Source organism: Pelophylax lessonae (genome assembly GCF_965119305.1).
Source record: "Pelophylax lessonae genome assembly, chromosome: 10".
Classification (NCBI taxonomy): Eukaryota; Metazoa; Chordata; class Amphibia; order Anura; family Ranidae; genus Pelophylax; species Pelophylax lessonae.
Window position 1 is genome coordinate 25,729,253 of NC_138777.1, and position 12,789 is coordinate 25,742,041.

The following is a 12,789-nucleotide window of genomic DNA, read 5'->3' on the forward strand; positions in this document are numbered from 1 at the left end:
TAATCAAGAAGCAACAGGAGAGGTGAAGATCAACGCTGTATGAAGCAGAAGCAGGGAGATCCTTGCACTGCAGATCCTCAGGTACAACTTTCTCTTTAGCAAGGATAACAGTGAGCAACAAAGTAGTAATATCACCAAATCTCACTTCAAATCTTGTGAGACTAGCAGTCATATGTACAATATGCAGTATGTAGTAGATATACAGTTATGTAGCACAAGCATTCTTCAAGCTCAGGTGTACTTTAAAGCAGAACTTGACTGTATCTAAGCACAACAAAATGAAAAGGCTATTTTTTCATTTTTAATTTTCCAAGCAATGATTATCCATCCATCCATGTCTCCATGCTTTACTCTGTTGAGAAATCACGTTGAACAACCTGGCATTTCTAACTGTGGCCATCTTGAATAAGGGCAGATGATTCATATAACATTTACTTCCTGGATACCATCTGCTCTTAGCTCAGGCATGCAGCAGGATAGTGCGCTTAGCTGAGAAAGCCACTCCTCCCCTCCTCCAGATGAAATAAAAAATGCCCATGTAGACTTCTACGATGTATTATCAACATGTATGAATACATAATGGCAGGCACACATACTGAGGATATGCTACGGGCCTATTGTCGCCAATTATGTTATGAATTTTTGAGTTAATAACCGTGCTACCTGCCTCATGTCTGATACAGGCTATTTGCAGGCTTTTTGCTGCCCAGCGCCTTTTGTGAATCTTTGACTTACCTTATATAATATCTGCCCTATTCCTGATATATGCTTTCTGCAGTATACAGGATATTTTGATACTTTTTTGACTTTTTGAGATACCCCTAAACACTTGGTCACATGCCACCATCACGTGTATGAAGTAGCCAATTAGGCCCTAAATATGGATATGAACACGTATTGACATATGTTCCCCTACTGAAGTCTCAGAAACACTCCCCAGGGCATTTATATAATACTTTACATTGATCCTGGACCAATACTACCATCCTTGTATTCTGTCGTGCCTGCCATCACCTAAATCACATTGGAAATATCGGTCTGCCCAGGTCTCTCTGGCCCTGAGGCAGCCTCGAGCGAAACGCTTCGGCTTGCTGGGGACCCTTTAGACCGTGTTCCATCAGAGACCTCACGTCATCATCTGATTTAAGTTATCAGCATTCCCTCACTGGGAAGTATTTTTTTAAATTTATGAATAATGTTGTTTATGTCCTACATGGGTAACCATTCCCATGTACATTTTAATATGTACAAATAAATATAATTTTTAGTTATATTGTGTTTTGATTGATCCTTCTCCTCCCAATAGCCCGTAAAGCCCCATCTTTTTCTATCTTTGTTGGTATACTATTATTAGGGGTATGGGCCCCTTTTACACGGATATTTTTGTCTATGAATACCAGAGATGTATAGTAACTAAGTAGAACTACTTCTCTAATGTACTTAAGTACCGAAAGGCGGTATCTGTACTTTCCTAGAGTAGAATATTTTCTCCTACTTCCACTTTTACTTCACTACATTTTTTCGATGATTTCAATACTTCTACTCCGATATTTTTTTTTTTGGTGCTGCATAGTTACTCGTTACTATTATAAAAATCACCACTGCCAGAACAGTAGATGGCAAGTTTCATGAAGCTCAAAACATGTGTAAAATGTCATGTGTACTTTTGACTTCTTTTGACTTCTTTCTTTAATAACTTTAACTTTAATAAACTTTTGACTTCTTTCTTTAATAACTACATAACACAGTACTTGTACTTTTACTTTCAGTACTTGAGTAGCAAATTCTTTTTAAAAACTACTGGTACTTTTACTTTCAGTACTTGAGTAGCAAAATTTAAAAAAAAAAACTACTTGCAATACTTAAGTACAAAAAATGTTGAATACTTTAGTACTTCTACTCAAGTCACTTTTTGATGGAGCACTTCCACTTCTACTCAAGTCACTTTTTGATCGAGCACTTGTACTTTTACTCAAGTATGGGTACTTTATACAACTCTGATGAATACATAAGTATATTCACTTTAAGGTCATCACAGAGGACAAGAGGGCACTCTTTTCAACTGGAGGAAAAGAGATTTATTCTCCAAATATGGAAAGGCTTCTTGACAGTAAAAACTGTGAAAATGTGGAATAGACTGCCTCAAGAGCTGGTTCTGGCCAGCTCAGTAGATTTTTGGTTTTATTTATTTATTGGTTGAACTTATTGGTCTTTTTTCAGCCAGACTAACTATGTAACTATGTATGACATCAGTTTGGCCTAGGCCAGAAACCAGGAAGTAACAGAAAAAGTGTAATAAAAAGTATAAAACAAGTAAATATAATATACCTTCCTATCTAAACATTAAAAACAGCACCCCTTTGACGACGTCAGTCTATGACGAAACGCGTCGGGTGGAGCTTACGGCGACGCACGCCACACGTGGAAGAGACACGGCGGACATTTTGTCGGTGGGATGCAGCAGCATCAAACCATCGGAGGAGAGTAACACACAACGCTCACTACCAGCGGTGATTCTGTAAGTTATTCACATTGCTTTTGGGCCAAATAAAGTTGTATAACAGGTTACACTATGAGGCGGTGTTCTGTTTCCTTTTTTGGGCCCTATGATGATGAGATGACGATCGCTTGATATATGCTGGGACTAAGGAGTGGAGGCATTGTGCCTGTTGTCAGTAGGATGAGGAATACTATCCTGTCTTTGTTACATACGCTATACATACGCTATATGACCTTTGTGATGAGGGTCATATATATCCGGTAAGGATCAGTGTGTACGGTTTGGTGGTGGTTTTCTCCCACTGAGGATCTTCACTTCTATCCATCTAAAGATCTCCACATATATACATACGGATCACCTGTGAACTGTTGTTTCTCTCTTGGATTTATATGAACATTCTGTGCAAACAGTTTTTTAGATTAGCGCCACATTTAAATTTATATTGCCTTTGATCTGTTATTTCAAGATTTGTGTTGGCTGCTTTTCGCCTTTTTTTGGATACATTTATATTATTTGTTTTTAGCGCAGCAATATCGTGGTATACCTATTAAAAACAGCATAAGGATTAAAAATAGGTAATGTTGATTGAAGGAGTTTGGTTCCACATTAATACAATGACAAAGACATGTCAAATGAAAAAGCAATAAAAAAAAAATACTAAAATAATAAATATTTTATTTTAAGGGTCAGAACAAAAGACACAAGAACTAAAAGTTTTATATACCAACATTTATTGATATGTACATCAGAGGTACGACATTTAGCAAAGTATATTATATTCATATTGTTTTGTATAAAGAATTTCCAGTTTTATACATAAGTTACAGAAAAATGATGTGACACGGTTTGAGAGCAACGTTCTCTACACCTGAAATTCAGAAGGTAAATCACGCTAAACAACAGACACATCACAAAGGAGAAATTCTATAGGTCAAGAACAAAAACACAAAGCAAGGGCGGAGTTTCCCATTTAAAAGTCATCCAATGAACATTTTACACACATATTTAAGCATATCCTGCTTAAAAAAAACATCTCGATATACTTCAATAATTTTACACAAGTACAAATCAGATTAATAATTCCCTTTTACTTACTGAATTGGATTAATATTTCGTATCTTTAAATGAACATCTTTACTGGTTTGTCGAGTAAAATGACCTAAAGTGATATAGCAGACAATAAGTTAACCCGACCGGCCTTAAATTAATTAGCAGAGATAGGAGGCGGGGTTTGTCTGAAAGCTCCGTGAGTATTTAAACATCTTCGAATTGGTTTCAAGAAAACCAATGTGGTACTCCCTATTTTGGTGATTAATTAAAAATAATAAAAAGTGGACAGATCCACAAATACACGTGGGAAGCTTCGCAGGGATTCATTCAGCAGGACCAATATTGTAAAATTTACTAATTTCTGCTAATGAAGCAAAGAGCGATAGCTGAATAAATGTATCACCCAACGTCATTGATAATTGCTTTGATTTCACTTAAACAAAAGCTCGAGGCTTTCATAAAAAAAAATTAAGTCAGCAGCTACAGCTTTTTATATAAGGACACTTACCTGTCCAGGGATCCCGCGATGTCCTCACCCGAACCGATTCTTCATATAAGCAAGTAAGGTAAACAGGAAGTGAAGCCTTGCGGCTTCACTGCCAATTTCCTACAGCACATTCGCAAATAGTGCTGCGCCTTGTGAATGGTGCCATAGTCTTCTGGGATCTGTGATGTGTCTGTGATGTGTCCCATAAGACTGCAAGGGAAGGAGGGGGGTGGCGAAATTCCGTCTCAGATCGCCACAGAAGGCGGGTACCTATCAAAACCAAGTACCCGCTCCCCCCAAAAATGTGCCAAATGCGGCAGTGGAGGGGGGTGCAAACAAGAAGAGCTTCCCCTTTTGGGTGGAGCTCATTCTAAGTAAACTGAAATCTGATTTGTTTATTCTGAGTTATTGCACTGTTGTGAGCTTACTGAAGGGCCTGGGTGATGGGCTTTTGTTACGGTTTGATCTGCTTCTCTCTTCTTACAAGTCTACAGGAAAGCAAAAGCAGCTTGAAGCAGATCAAGAGCAGGTTAGAAGGAGGTGAACTGCGGGTCAAATGCACCTGTCAGTGAATTCTAAAAGGGGTTGGAATCTTTTGTTTTTTTTAAACAAAAAAATAACAAACATGCCTATACTTACCTGCTCTGTGCAATCCTTTTGCACAGAGCAGCCCCGGTCCTATTCTTTTGGGGCACCTCGCCAGCACTCCAGGTCCCTACTATTTATCGGGTGTCCCTATGGAGAGCCGCTTTCCCAGGGGGCACCCGTGCAGGCTTGCTCCAGAGTCCCGCAGCTATGTCAATTGACACAAGCAGTTAGACTCAGCCCCGCCCCCCGCTACCATGTCACTGGATTTGATTAACAGCAGCAGTAGCCAATGGCTCCAACTGCTATCAATCTGTCCAATGAGGAGAGAGAAAGCAGCTGGAGCTTCTGCGCCGGTGCACATCGCTGGATCGGGCTTAGATAAGAACAAGGGAGGGTCTGGGGGCAGCTACAACGCAGAAGGTTTTTCACCTTAAGGCTTTACAACCACTTTAATGATCTCAAAAGTATCTCAAACTGATGTCCAAAACGAGATGCATTTGCCTATTGGCAAAAGGGCCACAGCCCATCGACCCAGGCCTTAAATTAAATCTATAAATGCTTTTGGTTTTGTTTTACTGTATGTTATTAGATTAAATGTTTGTAATCTTGTTTGATTTTTTTATTGCAATAATATTTTTTTCCAAATAACAAATTAATTTGTGATAAAGAATTCCCAAAGAACCGTGGATTAGCTTTAGAGACAGCAGAGCAGTTCCCTTTTTCTGACTTATACCAGGTTCTGACCAGTAGCTTCTGGGGTGCACACACCATAAAAAGAACATCCAGGCTAATTCCTTAATGGCAGCAGTGTCATAACCTGTACCCCAGGGGTTGCTATTGCTCTTTGCCCCATTAGGTAAGCCTTGAAATGTGCTTTTGAATAGTTTCACCTTTGTCAACAATATTAATTAACAATAGTTGTCTTCTGCTGGGTTTCTAAGGTATTATTTAAAAGGAAAAATTAAAAATAGAGCCCGGAACCCAATAAAAATGTTAGAAATAAAAATGCTGTTGTGCAGCTTTATTACCAGGAAAACGTATCTATTTCCTGCTGACAACAGAGCAAATGTACAAAACCTTAAGGAAGCAGCCTTTGTGCTCTGGCATGTTTGGGCATGCTCAATGAACAGGAACACAATTCCAGGCACAAACTGTGGTTCCTGTTGCAACCAATTTACTGAAGCCATGAATAATTACCATGACATTCTATCTTGACCTACAACATGGACAAGCCCAGTACTTTGGTTCTACCAGGAGTTATAGGAGTGGCAGAGGTTTAGTCATTTCCTTATAAATTTTGAAACCTAGCTTCGGGTCATTCTGCAGAAGGGCTGCCACTGGATATAGATAAAGTTGATTTTTTTTTTGTTGCTTATACATCATTTGGATTATTTTATATGTTGTACATCAGCTTTGGGTTGTAATTAAAGTACAAATTTACTTTTATACAAAGTTCCCATAGACATAAACGGGGCTGTATTCCTAGCAACTCTAGCGTAGGAGTTCAGTCAAATTCAGAACCAGTCCAGAGATGGGAAACAAAAATGATGAAAGATCTGAGGGATGAAACATATCAGGAGAGACCTCAGGAACTTAATGTGTTACTAAACCCAGAACCCTGCATTCACTATATCTGGTCTCCCCAGGATCCTGCATTCACTATATCTGGTCTCCCCAGGATCCTGCATTCACTATATCTGGTCTCCCCAGGATCCTGCATTCACTATATCTGCTCTCCCCAGGAGCCTGCATTCACTATATCTGGTCTCCCCAGGAGCCTGCATTCACTATATCTGGTCTCCCCAGGAGCCTGCATTCACTATATCTGGTCTCCCCAGGATCCTGCATTCACTATATCTGGTCTCCCCAAGATCCTGCATTCACTATATCTGGTCTCCCCAAGATCCTGCATTCACTATATCTGGTCACTCCCAGGATCCTGCATTCACTTTATCTGGTCTCCACAGGATCCTGCATTCACTATATCTGGTCTCCCCAGGATCCTGCAGTCACTATATCTGGTGTCCCCAAGATCCTGCATTCACTATATCTGGTCTCCCCAAGATCCTGCATTCACTATATCTGGTCTCCCCAGGATCCTGCATTCACTTTATCTGGTCTCCACAGGATCCTGCATTCACTATATCTGGTCTCCCCAGGATCCTGCATTCACTATATCTGGTCTCCCCAGGATCTTGCATTCACTATATCTGGTCTTCCCAGGAGACTGCATTCACTATATCTGGTCTCCCCAGGACCCTGCATTTACTATATCTGGTCTCCCCAGGATCCTGCATTCACTTTATCTGGTCTCCCCTGGATCCTGCATTCACTATATCTGGTCTCCCCAGGATCCTGCATTCACTATATCTGGTCTCCCCAGGATCCTGCATTCACTATATCTGGTCTCCCCAGGATCCTGCATTCACTATATCTGGTCTCCCCAGGAGCCTGCAGTCACTATATCTGGTCTCCCACAGTACACAGAACATGGAAAGGCAATTATTTTAGTAAATATAAAGAGCTAAATACCTTTTCTTATCAGCAGTATATAGCAGTCTTATATGAGTGTCTGGTTAAAGCTTGTAGGGGGAGTTTTCATTCTACTCTGACTGTCCTATGAGGCTGCAGGACCCCTGACCCTCTGTCTGGACAGTGCAGATTGGCCCTGTGCTGATCATATGCACCCTCCCTAGAAAAAAAACTCTCTAGCAATACACACCAAACTGAGCATGTGAAGCCTGACTCCAAACTGGAGTCCTAGCCAGACATGTTCTGGAGTCAGTGGAAGAAGGGGAGCATCAGAGAAGACAGGAATCAAACAGCCTTTTTACACAATACGGAAGATTAACCCCTTAGGTTCCACAGCTAGTATAACAAGCATGCTTTATGTCAAATACAGACTGATTTTACTGTTGTTGGTTTAGTAACACTTTAATATGTACAATCTTGAGAAAAGAAGGGAAAAGGGGAGACATGATTAAAAATTTTAAATACACAAAGGGTGCGTATAACGTCCAGAAGGGCAATAGTTTCAATATGAAGCTAAGATCCAGAACACAGGGACATGACCTCAAACTAGCAGGAGGAAAGTTCAAAAGTAGCCTTAGAAAGAATTATTTAATCAAAAGAGTAGTTGATGCTTGGAATAGATTTCAGGCAGAGGTAGTGAGTTAGACAAAAGTATGTGAAAACCATAGATCTATACTGGGACATTTAAAAAATCTGGTCTTTTTCTGCTGTCGCTCTTCTAAGGTATGGCCAGCTGGAGGGTGCAAAACAGTGGAGGTGGGTGCTGCCTGATAGGGGTGACTGCATTTACATTTTCTGTCTTCATTGTTTATTAAGTACGCAACTTTGAAGTGGGTATGTAGGTTAGAATAGGTCAGGGGGCTATGGTAGGTGGCTGGTGGGTTTTTGTATAAAAGTAAATCCTTTAAGGGTGCTACCATTTCTTGGAAAACAAATTTCACCTCTTTAAATAATATAATTGGCAGCAAACTTTATTAATACCACCTAGGTGGCAGAGCTAACTACCCATGGTGTCATGGGTACACTCTGAAAGATGTCCCAATAGGTAAGTGGCACTGTACTGATTCTAGTGGGTCAGACAAGGGGACATGTTTTACATTGGGGAGTCATTAAATGCTGAGAGTTATGACGTGGCCTATATAGCAGGCTGCTGAAAAACAAAACAGTCCCACAATTACATGGAATCCATTGTGCCCTTTGGGACGTAAAGATGCCCTAAAAGGCATTAACAACAATAATTTTATCTATTCTATAAAATTACCAACATGTGTTCTACTTTAACTAACCATAGCTGTCTACTGCTGTAACATGCCAAGTTACATAATAATGTTCTAGCTATCTTATAGTCTCTGTCTATAACACATCTAAATCACTAAGCCACTAATTAGCAATTAAAAATCATCAAAAATAAATAAGTAAAAAATATCCCATTGTTACGGTCATTGTACATCACAATCTGGAGTTGTCACTGTCATGATTTATCATCAATTTAACATCACAAGCGTTGCCGCTTACAGAAACCGTGAGACACATTCGAAATATATTTACAAAACACAAGCTGTATATATGTATATGTATATACACTTTAAGATGTATAGTGGTAGAAAGGGGAGATCGTTTATTTTTCCAAGTGAAAATTGGATTGGTAGCCTTTAGTCGTTAGACTTATCTAGCTGGACATGGCAGTATGTTGTGCCAACAGTAGAAACTCCAAGCAACCAATTAGATTTTACCTTTTATGACAGCGGTAGGAGCAAAAAAGATGACTTCTGATTGCTAGATATGGGTTATTGCCCTTTGCACATTTCTCTTTGTCCTGTTAAATAAGCCAGGCAATTATTTTCTTTGAAATATTTTTACTGCATTGTGAACCTTTTCCACCGTAAAATACACACTGTATGTCTAACATTTATCTAGGCAAAGTGCGGGAGGCACTTAACTTTATGCTGGCACAAACTGTCCGTTAATAAATTTATAAGAATTTCATGCTTCTCTGTCTTAAATATTTAAGAGGAAAAAAAGTTTTCTTCTTTAGCATAAAAAAACTGCATTTAGGTATCAGTAACCAACTCAATCTCCAATCATCCGTTTGTAGGCAATACGCCTTCAAATTTAAACAAAACTTGTGGACAAAATATACATTTTATTAGGGTATGTAGATAATTCGTTATTTTTTGTTAAGAAAGCAGACATATTTAAAGGGAACCTGTCAAAAGTTAAAAAAAAATATGAGAGAAAGTAGTTGGAGGTGCTGATGGGGAAAAGGGAACAGCCATTTTATTTATCAAACATTTATTTATGATTATCAAACATGTATTTATGATTAAGCAGATATATTGGATGTATATGTTGTGAGAAGTCATATTGTATAACAGCTGTTGTGTCCAAAAGCCATTTACACCTCCAGCTCCGACCTTTGAAGACCTGTTCAGCAAACAAGCCTTGGAAGTGATGTGAATGACCATCCGCATGTCAAAGAATGTCACCAAAGACTCAAATGGGACTTCAAAAGAATTTAGTTAGCTAGGTGCCACCCACTTCAGAATGTATAAATTGTATTAGGTGTCCTAGCCAGTTAGAGCAATGGTTTTCAAACCAACAGAATGTAATGTGACTGAATTGCTCTCCAAACATGTCTGTCTACCTACATGTTTGTCTAATAAATAATTTTCAATCTGGCTTCCACAGTCAAAATGTTACTGAAACCCATGAGTTCTGGGGTTTCCCATACAGTACTAGATCCAGAGGTGCATTGATCTCTCACTCAGATGGTCCCCGGCAGTCTCTATGACTCTCGGTGGCCCGGGCACAACGGTATGATGTCACGACCAGCCTGGCAGTTGTAAACATAAACACTGCCATGGACTCGGCTGGAAAGGCCGAGATCGTTTTTTTTTTTATGATCTCAGTCTTTCCAGCCTAGAGGAGAGATGTGGGGTGTTATAGACCCCACAACTCTTCCTAAAGAGGACCTTTCATGCTCTATTCTTATTACAAGGGATGTTTACATTTTTGATCAAATGTGATCAAAAAAAAAAAAAAATTTAAATGGAAAGTGTAAAAATATAAAAATAAAATGAACAATAAAACATTTTTTTAAAGTGCCCCTGTCTCTGCCTGCATACATTTGTCGCACCCACATATGTAAACGGGGGGAAGGTGGAGCTACCGACGTCACCCGCTGCCATCTGGAGTCTGGTGAGGTCCGAGCAGGACTCATCGAGACAAGATCATCTGTTAATCCATTGCCGTTTTTTTATCTGCATACATGTAAGAGGCTGTCTTTTAATGTGCTTTTAATAAAAGAAGTTATCAGTATTACGCTATGGGTCTGCCCTTTATAACATCTGATTGTGTGGAGCTGATCCAGGAAGTGGCTATTGGCTTGGAGCGTTCTCTGAGTGGGGTTTCCCTGTTGTACCCCCCCTTTTTTTTAAAGTGGAAGTTCGATCTAGGAGTCTCCCTGAGAGAGGAGTTACATGCTTAACCCAAGTGGTTTTAAGGTGAGAGGCCAACTGTAGAGGTGGTGGATACCAGTGCACTAAGAGCACCAACTGTCATATTTAGGACCCCTTTCCTCACCCTTACCTCACGGGCATTGCATGGACTTTCTTTTCATCAATTTTATCTGTTTTTCAACTTATATATCATGTTTAACATGTCTCAATAGTTCATTAAGTTCAGGCCATTGTATCATGTTTGATTATTAGCGCTGCACTGTTACCTTATCTTAATTCTATATACGGGTGTTCTAGTTTGACCTGAGTGTTCAGCAGCTACAAATTCTTGTTCTGTGTTTCTGTGCGCTGATATATTTTTTATTTGCTTATATGATGGTCAAACCCCACATGTGAGGTGCCGCGGCCACCATTAACGTTAGAGTGAGAGCAACCTGTGAAAAATGTTAAATCGTTACCTATAGAAAATTTTAAGTACCGAAATTGCCAGGTGTGCCAAGTGTGCACAATTTTAAAGCATGACATGTTAGGTATCTATTTACTTGACCTAACATCATTTTTCCCATTATAGAAAAAATTTGGGCTAACTTTAGTGTTTAGTTTAGTTTAGTTTACTTTAGTTTAGCTAACTTTAGTGTTTTTTTTTTTTATTCATGAAACCGTTTTTTTTTTTTGCCCCCAAAAAAAACATGTTTGAAAAATTGCTGCGCATGTACCGTGTGACAAAAGCTGCATCAACCGCCATTTTATTCTCTAGGGTCTTTGTTAAAAAACATATATAGTGTTTGGGGGTTCGGAGTATTTTTCTAGCAATAAAATTGTGATTTTTACATGTGGGAGAGGAGTGCCAGAATTGGTTAAAGAAGGAAAGCAGGAAGAAGATTTTTAAAAAGGGGGATGTAATTCAAATCTTGTTTTGACTGCACCTGGGCAGTTTTTATGCCCATTTTAGTATTAGATTTGTCAGCTTTCTTAACATGCTGATAAAATTACTTTCCTGACAGACTCCATGGCAGCATACGTATCGGGTTTGGCTCCGCCTCCAAACCTACCCATAGGACCTCACTCCCATAAATCTTTGCTCCTGTTCAGCACACGTGTTCTTTTTTTGTCCTCCAAAGGATTACCTGATATCCTACCTGAAGATGGATTCCGGGTGATGGATGGCTCTACCAGTCGGGTATGGAGCTCTCCAATAAGCCCCAGCTGCTGCGGGGTATGGAGTAGGGGCGAAGATGTATGCAGCCTTGGCCAAAAAGCCCAGCTGCTGCGGGTGGCCGGTACCCTAAGAATGAGATAAGTCCGGTGTGTGCATCCATCCCTGGTGATCTGCGGTCCGTGAGTACAAAGTCCTCCATGGCAGCTATTTTGTTTATATTATTGCTTGCTCGTGCCTTTATGTCTTACCTGGTTTTTCTCCTGCCTTCCCTGGTGGCTAGTGGTCCGGGGCCGGTCAGCGATTCACTTCCTGACCGGCCTCCGGTGCGCGCTACTGCGCATGTGCGGCGCCTCGGGAACGAGGCTTGGTTCTCGCGCATGCGCAGTGTAAGCACGGCGCATGCGCAGTAAGCTGGCGTCGGTGGCGATCGCTGATGACGTCACCAGGCGCCATATTTAAACCCCAGAGCTGTCAGCAGTGTTGTGTTTGTACACACTGCTGATACTGGGTGTTACACATACGAAAATCGTTCGTTTTGTGGTCGTTTTGCTGTGCGCTGCCGCTCTGCCTGCTAACCTTGGTTCCTGGTGAGTACTGGCCCCAGTTTGGGAGCAACCCCCCCCCCCCGCTTTGCTGGTTTTCTGACATGCTGTCCGGCTCATTCTTGTAGGTCAGCATCAGAATGGAAGCTACTTTGCCCTCCGGTGGTCAGCCCGCCCCTAACAGGTATTTGGGGCTTCTTGGTGGGGTTGTGGGTTATAGGGGGTGGCGGTAGGAACTCAAGTGTTCCTAGCTTCCTGTCTGTTTTTTCTGTTTTTTCTCTTGTTCACAGCCCTCCTCGTTCAGAGACTAGGCACTCTTCTCAAAGAAGTGAAAGGCGCTCGAGCTCTCGCCACCGGCACTCTACTGGAAAGTCCCGTTCGGGCTCACATCAACGTAAAGCGTCTACTTCAGCCAGCCACGCACGGAGACCTGACAAAGCAGGTTGCAGGGGCTGTGGCGCTAGTGTCCCGGA